This window comes from Mustela erminea, chromosome 6 (genome assembly GCF_009829155.1).
Source record: "Mustela erminea isolate mMusErm1 chromosome 6, mMusErm1.Pri, whole genome shotgun sequence".
NCBI lineage: Eukaryota > Metazoa > Chordata > Mammalia > Carnivora > Mustelidae > Mustela > Mustela erminea.
Window position 1 is genome coordinate 34882573 of NC_045619.1, and position 9413 is coordinate 34891985.

General features: G+C 34.1%; 1 non-coding gene across 1 annotated transcript; it reads left to right on the forward strand.

Annotated features, from left to right (window-relative positions):
• The first annotated feature begins 309 nt into the window (after positions 1-309).
• Positions 310-416, forward strand: LOC116594561. The gene has a single exon (XR_004287277.1). It is a non-coding gene; the product is annotated as a U6 spliceosomal RNA (small nuclear RNA).
• The last annotated feature ends 8997 nt before the right edge of the window (positions 417-9413 follow it).

The window sequence follows — 9413 nt, forward strand, 5'->3', positions numbered from 1 at the left end:
CAATGATCTTGAGTTGTTTAAAAGAGATGACATGTTGGTCACTTCTAGTTGGCCAGAGTGTGTTACTTTTTAAAAATTCTACAGAACCTTTTAAAATGAATCTTCAAAATATTTCCAAGAGCACAATAAAATGAAGAGTTTCCTCTTGCTCACACCCTTACTCCAACATCCTGAATAGACAGGAACATATTTATGTAGCTTATATATTAGCATTCTCTATGAGATTTCCTTTACTAAAGGAAATTAAAACCAAACTATTATGATTATGCCTTAAGGAGTAGCACATAGTTGTTCAGAAATTCAGATCGGGTGCTCGCTTCGGCAGCACATATACTAAAATTGGAACGATACAGAGAAGATTAGCATGGCCCCTGCGCAAGGATGACACGCAAATTCGTGAAGCGTTCCATATTTAAAAAAAAAAAAAAAAAAAAGAAATTCAGATCGGCAAGCTAGTTGAATTGATCTAAAACTTAGGAATATCACACTGTTTAGATCAATAGTGTCAAACATAAGTATTTGCAAGGGTAAGGAGAATAACATAATGGGGTTCAGTAGAGCAGTGTAATGTAACAGGGAATGTTGGCAACAAAGGCACATTGGAGAGTATGTGCTTCACCTCAGTTAATATTTCTGTGCCTCAGTATCTCTCTCATCTCTGTATCTATCCATCTGTCCATTCATATCTATCTATCTATCTATCTATCTTTTTCTATCTATCTATCTATTTTTTTTCTTGCCAATCCAGACTTATCTACAAGCCAGATTCTCCCAAAATCTATCCAGCTTGTTACCTTTGTCCTAACACACATAAAGAAGCAACACTACAACAAGCACATGCATATACATACTCATAAATTTACTTGCAATTATTGAATATTGAAGGGAAGAGAATTTTGTCTTAAAGTAATGACAAAGACAGAATCAGATTCAGAAATGATCTAAATTCCCATACTCTCCTTTCCCTTTCTCTTTTTTCTCTTCTTTACCCTGGACATATTCCATGATCTTCTGTCCTTCTCCCATATTCTAGGAGTACCAGGATGAACACTGACTACATTCCGGGAAGCATATTACATTTCTAGAGGCAGCGAGGGAAGAGGGAAAGAGAAGCAGCCTCACTGAAGAAGGATCCTCAGGATGTCCAAGCAATATGGGTATCCTATTGGGAGAGATTGTCCTTTTCCTGGAGTGATTATCAGAAGCTTCCTATGAGACCAACCAGTGAGGATGCACTCTTACTCCTGCCCTTGTTGCTTAAGCTTGGCCAAGCCATTGTAATAATTTCAAAGAGGGAATTATTTTCTTAAAATAGTATGGTAAGTACTCTAAACATATATATGCTATATACATTATATGTATATTAGGATTCTACTAACAAGTTCATTTTTTAAAATATAGAAGTCATTTTTCAACTTTTATACATTGGGCTTTCAGATAGAGTTTCAGGAATGTGTTGTATTTAAAGTAGATTTCTTAAACTTACTGTTCTTTTCCTCTACATCTTTGACAAGCAAATCTTTTTTTTTTTTCTTTTAAGATTTTATATATTTATTTGACAGAGAGAGAGGGAACACAAGCCAGGAGAAGAGAAGAGGGAGAAGCAGGCTCCCCGCTGAAAAGGGAGCCAGAAGCAAGTTCAATGCCAGGTTTCTGGGATCATGACCTGAGACAGAAGCAAACACTTAACTGATTGAGCCACTCAAGCATCCCGACAATCAAGTCTTACATGCCTCCCAGGGTCTGCCATTTGACTCCATAGATTCATTTCTATCTAATCACAACACAAAATTGCTTAGTCTTCTAAACCTATAAAGCATTATTTTTAACCTTTTATGGTATTTATTTTACAGTTTATATCATAATTACTTGTGACTATGTACTTGTCTCTATATTAATGCCACCTTTTCAGAGGTCTTAGACATTGTTCTTTCCCCAGATGTTTTGTGCTCCATGCTGAAATAATTGTGAAAATGAGTAATTGGTTGTTAAAGCACTTTTAGAAATTAATGAGATTACTCAAATTAGATTATCTGTCTTTTCATAGTAGTATGCTGGTTGATTCATTCTCATCAATGTTAAGAGTCAATTAATGCATGTGAGTCAAATAAGTTAATAAAAATAAAGATAAATCAATTTATACATTTATGGTCCCTTTAGCTTTAGATACCCAGGTACTAAAGCATTGGTTAAATTTCCTGGTATGCGTATCACAATTCAAAACATAGCATCTAGCACATTTCCTTCTCTGCCTCTTTCTGTGTATGTATAAGTGCAACACACTCAAGACTTGATGTCATCTTCACTGTCTTACAATTTATTGCTGCATGCATGAAGCTATTAGGTGAGGTGCACATGCCTGTGAAGGGAAAATATCAATGTTAATCTCAAAAAGAGATATTTACCAGAATCTTTTCTGGAATTCAAAATTTTGGCAAAGAGTAATATTACACCAGTTCTATAAAAATAATTAAAATCTTAAGGAAAGAGCTATAATTATGAATTCTTTAGGAAGATCAGTATAAACCCAACCAAGTATTTCTCACATCTTAGGATTTGTATTAAAAGTAATGTTTCTTTTGGAGAAAAGATGTTAATAATGAAATAAGAAATAAGGCGAACCAATTTAATCTTCCCTGTAGGAAGCAAATTAAAGCCTTATCTCTTTTTTTTTTTCTCTAAAGAATAGTAGATTTTAAAAGTAGGCCTTGTGACAAGCCTCACTTGCATTATTTAAATGGACATCTAAATTGAAAATACAAAAGTATTTTTTAAAAATATTGATGTGTTAAGGACTTTGCAGTTTGGGAACACAAAAGAAAATATCTTCTTATAACTACTATTCCATTTTGCATATTTGCATCACATTAAAAATACCCCAATGCAAGGGTGCCTGGGTGGCTCAGTGGGTTAAAGCCTCTGCCTTCGGCTCAGGTCATGATCCCAAGGTCTTGGGATCGAGCCCCGCATCAGGGTCTCTGCTTAGCTGGGAGCCTGCTTCCTCCTCCTCTCTCTCTTTCTGCCTGCCTCTCTGCCTACTTGTGATCTCTGTCTGTCAAATAAATAAATAAAATCTTTAAAAAAAAAATACCATAGTGCATTTCAAAAATACACAAAAGAAAAATAATATTAAGAGGGAGTTCAGAACTAAATTAAGGAAAATGAAAAGAGGTGTCTATTGTATGATTGGGATCTGCATGACTATTGTCAATGATGTAAGGGAAAAATCAGGAGGTTGTAGCTTTTTAATGAGGACCTGGTGAGTGATAGCATACTTTTCTTATACTATTTTATCCAGTCCGCCCAACAAATCACTAAGCTGAGTACTAAGGAGGAAAAACAGTGTCCAAGAGATATAAAGGGTATCATTTGTACAAGTTCACTCAGGTAGTAAGGTGTAGCCCAGAAATTAAACCCATGCCTCTTCTTTCCACACTACTTGTAAATAATTTGTTTTTCTGGATACCAAAGATATTGCTAAAAAAGAGGCAGTAAATACTGGAGGAATTTCCCAGTCCAATAATGTAACACCAGAAGAACAATTTTATAAGTTTAAAACATATAATACAACAAGGCAAAGAGGATGAGAAAAACTATTTTTTCAGATATGTTTTTCATCTTCTATTTCTATGATTCAGGAGAATAATATGAATGTAAATATGATGGAGTTTTAAAAATATGTCGTATTGGAATGTGTAGATCATTACTATCACCTGTTTCTAAAAGTTGTTTAAGGGATTTTCTTCAGAGATAATTTTTAATCTCTATTTGTCAATGTGCTCAAAATATGGATGCACATAAATGGAGAGGGCTAGTGATATCACAGACTTTCAGCAATGTGATTCTGTGGTATATTGTTATGTATCACAAATCAATAATTTTTGAAAAATCAAAAATGTAGTATACTTTATCTTGTGAAAAGCGCTGTATAGAAAATATTTTATCATTCTAGTTTTTATGTCTTTACCTTTAATATTTTCAAAAAAGTGAATCATATCTATGAAACTTCTTTAAAAAAGCAACTTATATCTTGGTTATCCCATTAAGCTTTACCTACAAGAACGAAAATCCTGGCTAATTGATTAATTAAAGTAGGGAGTACCAAAAAGTGTACTACTCTAAGATCCAGGGATATTCACAAATCAGAAGACCAACAAATTATATGCTCCTAGTGCGTGCATTATAATGAAAGAGACAAGCAGTAGAAGAAAATTAGTGTGCAAACAAATGATAAAATTCATTTAATGAAGAATTCTGTGGTTACCTGTTAAATTGGATAAGGGCAGAGAAAGTGATGGGGATGGGTAATGGTTATGATCTCAGTTTAGAAAATCTATAGAGCTTAACCAAGGAGATAGTCATGTTTTTGGATGCCTAAATAGTATGGAGCAATCTACATATAATCCGTGGAAACACAAACAAACTGAAGACAGGTGGACATAAAAAGATGACAAGAGTAAATCGTTCTTTAGAACTTGTAGTATACAGATGAGGCCAAATAATAATCAGTCTTTATAAGGAAAGTAATTCAACACAAGCAGAAATAAGAATGAGAGAGATTAATTGTATATTATGTGGAAATGGGTTGTATCTCCATCTCCACACAGACTGTATTTATCTAACTTCATCACAGCTGGATCCTGGACAATGGAACTGAAGCAGAAATGCTACTTCCAAAACCTTTTCAATAAACTGTCATTTGGAATCATTCCTATTCTTCTTTTTTCAGGTTCTTTGGAAACCCAGGGAAAACTTGGGAGTTAACGTATTGAAGATGACAGACCCAGGAGATGTAATAAGCTAGGATCCTCAAATCACTACTTGGATGAGAGCTGATCCACGTGGACTTTTACGAGTGAGAAAGGACCTTTTATTTTGCTTTCCTACTGAGATATGGAGGTTTACTCATTATAGTAGTTAGTGTTGCCTTAAGAAGAAATAGCCAAATTGCTAACATTATGAAAGTTGACAAAACAAAACAAATATGACTTACATAAAGAGAAATCTTTCATTGTGGAAATGGGAAAAAAATAGAAAAAGGACTTGAATAAAAAAATTGTGTACTTTCAGTAAAATCGCCAGAAGTGGGTTAAGTGAGAGGGACAAAAGATGATTGCGACAACCCTGTTCTTATGATGCATACAGATTACAGATAATAATGTTTAGTGTTTATTAGTGTTGTCCAGATGAACTCCTGTTCAACTTCCAGCACATATATATCTTTAATATAGTGCAAGGAACATGGCAACTACACCTGCCATTATTCTCATTAACTTCTATTGCTTTATATTTTTTAATCATTTTCATCGCTCTGATAATAGCTATCCCTACCTTTGCCTATACAAATGTGATATTCCTGGAATGCACACTTGGAAAAGCAATTGTAAGTAACCTAGACATGGGAGAAACAATGAACATGCAAATGACAAAATTCAGATTTTGTTTTTTATTTAGTCCTTTGTGTAGTTTGGGGCAGTTGTTTCTGGGGTTTATTTATGTTAATCTATTTTTCTAGGCCTTGTTTGGTGAGAACAAAATTTGGACCTAATGATTTCATCAAGGTAATGCAGCCTGGTGAAACACAATCTAGACACATGTCAGGCCTTTCTTAATTACACAGCTTTCCTCCATTATACCCTTCAAACCACAACATTAATTATACTAGTCAAAATTTACCACATGCTATTAATAATATTTTAAATAAATAGTTTATTAAGGTTTCATGTTGGACACTTCCCTAAATACAAAGAGAACTGTATATATAGCTATAGTTGTTAATTTTAGTCAGTTGATATTCAGTAAAATTCTCCAGATGACAGAAATGAAGTTGTTCTAAATTCTTAGTTTCTAGCTAGTTATTCAAATTGTTCAGAAAATTCTAAATGGTAAGTTTATGACACTGTTATGAAAAACTATGGTGTGAAATTTTAACAAAACCATTGCCTTCTAATGCCATTTTATATGAATATTGATGCCAAGTATTATAAAATTGCTTCCTTTAGAAAATGTGTGAGGGTAAACTAAAGAATTCATTAAGTCCGTTAATTCCTTTTCAAATGCTGCTGAAATATGTGCTTAAGGCCCCTTAAAGGTGGTTTTAATTTCTTCAGTAAATTTCCAAGATCAGGAGTGTAATCTAACGTCAGTATAAGTTCTTTGTGGTTCAGTACAACTGTAACACTATGAAGTAATTTTAAATTGCTTTCCAGGGTTTTTTTTGTTTGTTTGTTTGTTTTTAAGATTTTATTTATTTATTTTTTGGACAGAGAGAGAGAGGGAGGACAAGCAGGGGGAGATGGGGAGGAAGAGGAAGAAGCAAGCTCCCCGCTGAATAGGGAGCCGGGTGGAGGGCTTGATCCCAGGATGCTGGGATCATGACCTGAGCCAAAGGCAGACACTTAACAGACTGAGCCACCCAGGCACCCTGCTTTCTGGAGTTCTGACACTGCATATGAATAGAGCAATATTACCTCTACTGAGTATTACCTCTACTGAGCTTTATTATTTCAGAAATTTGTTAATTTTATGTATTAGTTAATTCTAGTAACAATAAGGCAACTTATATATGCTAAATTATTTCATACTCATATCCAGATCCCTTGCAAGGTATTAATGACATTTTACAGTTAAGGATCACATTGTAAAGTAACTTGCTAGTTATCAAAGAGGTAAATTAACCTGCTTCAAATTTATAGCAAGTATTGAAATTACAATTCAAGCTTAGGTCTGTTAGACCCACTCATTTGTTTTATCACTATGATGTGTTATCTTAGTTCACAGAAAATGGGCCAGAAGGAAAAAAAAAAACATACACGATCATTTCATGCTGCTTTAAGAAACTTGGCCTTTATCTGGAAGGCAATGGGGAAACCTGAAGCAGAAATTCCTTCCTTCCCTGGCAATTTCACTGCATGTCACTCTCTTTTGCTGTGTGCGCTTCAACCACATTCACCTTTCGGTTGTTATTTCCAAGCGTCTTCCAGTCTCTGGTTCTTTTCCATTCTGTTACTTCTATACTTATTTCCTACTCATTCCTCAAATCTCAGCTCTAATGTTATTTCTTAACAAGAAATGTTATTTCTTGTTATTTCTGTCTTTCCCCAATCATTCAATCTCCTGTAAGCTATCACATTTTATTTTTCATTTGTAACAATCAAATATATTTGTTAGATAAATGAGCTAATGAATGAATGAGCTACATGTTATGAGTGCAAAGTAGAATAGTAGAAAGAGGTTGGGCTACAAAAATAGATTTCAAGAGCTAAAAAGGGAAAGAAATCGTTTTTGTCCAAATGGGAAGGCTTGGTTGCAATAGTAGAAGAAAGAATTGAAAGGAAAGGATGGATATGAAGGATGTTATGAAAAAACGAGATAATGCTATACATGCTATACTAAGATTTAAAATCCTAGGGAAATAGGAATATTCAGCTATTTGTAGCAGAATGCGAGATTTCTTCTCCGAGGATTACAACTCTGAGAATGAAAACAATGATTTTGGCTTAGGACACACTGAATTTGAGGTGGTAGACTTGTTGAATTTAAGGAATTTAAATATGTAATTTGTGCCATTCAGTAAAAAAGTGGAATTAATGGAGTAAAATACATATAAATATCTTCTGATTTCTCAGAGTCTAAGGAATTCAAATCAGATAGGATCTTACCACATAGTTGTTAAGTGCTGCCATATCCATGCACTTGCATAAATTGGTGATAAAGTAAGAAATCTGTAATCTGAGGGTGTTTATGCATGAATTGTAGATGACTGTTACAGCCTGACAGAATGAATCATTATTTGACCAGAAATAACATGTGTTCCATTATTTGTCAGTGGTTTAAATACATTTAAAAATAATTGTATTTGTGGTGTGATTGGGGATTTAGTGTTCAGATTTGAGGGAAATAAATGACTGAGTTAAAAATATTTCAACAAATGAACAAGCATATAGTAAGATCCTGTTTTTGTGCTCTTGGCAATGTGCTATTTGCCTTCCATAGATATAGTCCCAATTTTTTATTGGTGAACCAAAGTACAGTTCAGGGACATCTGCTTAACCATCTCTAGTAATATAATATATTGTGGTTTGTCAATGATAAAAATGATGTTGATGAGAAAACATAAGGAAATTTTTTCAAAATTATGTTGCTGGTGAGGGAATGGTAACCTAGATTTCCCAAATCTATTTTTCATTTTACACAGGCTATACCTGAAATCCTAATGCTACCTAATGCTACCAAGTATGTTGCATTTTATCAAGTCTATTGCTTTGATAAATTGCAACCTGTATTATTCCTTTTTTCAAAGACACTCAAGATTGTCTTAATGTTATTATATTACCCTCCATCTTGTTACCTATTACCTTTCTTTATCATGTGCTCTATTTATTATCAGAAGATCCTATCATAATTATATACTAGAAATAACTTCCAGGGGAACTTTAACCATTAATCTTGAAAGATGAAAGATCAAATTAGATTTTCTTCCTTAGATACCTCACTAAGGCTAATGGAAAGGCATTGGTATCATGTTGATATTATGGTCAATATTATGGTAATATAACTCATCACACACACACAAACACACACATCTGAAGTATCCAATGAAATTATTTTCATGTTTTCAAAACATTGAAATTTCCCCCAGCCTCCAGCATAACTTTCAAAGCCTGAGGTAAATTTTTCTAAGTGCTAAATATTTAGGAAATTAACAATTGAAATGGATTATGAATACACTTCTATATTATGTTGGTTGCAACAATCAGATTTTTTTTTTAAGATTTTATGTATTTATTTGACAGAGAGACAGAGAACAAGTAGACAGAGCGGCAGGCAGTTGGGGTGGAGCGGGGGGAAGCAGGCTCTTCGCTGAGCAGAGAGTCAACACGGGGCTCAATCCCAAGACCCTGAGATCATGACCTGAGATGAAGGCAGAGGTTCAACCCACTGAGCCATCCAGGCACCATGCAACCATCAGATTTTTTTTTTAAATTAAATTTATTTATTTTCAGCATAACAGTATTCATTATTTTTTCACCACACCCAGTGCTCCATGCAATCCATGCCCTCCATAATACCCACCACCTGGTACCCCAACCTCCCACCCCACCGCCACTTCAAACCATCAGATGTTTTTATCTATGAAATCAATATTACGTACTTTGCCCAACATTTCACTTTCAATAGCATGCTTTGAAAATCCTACAAGCTTTTCTAATAGTATAGAGAACTTACAATTGCTGAAAGAAAGAAAATTCTTGAAATTGTGTCCATTTGGGTAAAAAATTATAAACGTTTACAGGGGCTTTGTATTTGTTTTTAAATATGTTGATGCAAAGTGTGGAAAGAGTAAGAATATTTTATCATATATCTGTGACATTTCCCAGAATTATGGGTCAGTAGGAAAAAATCTTAACTTC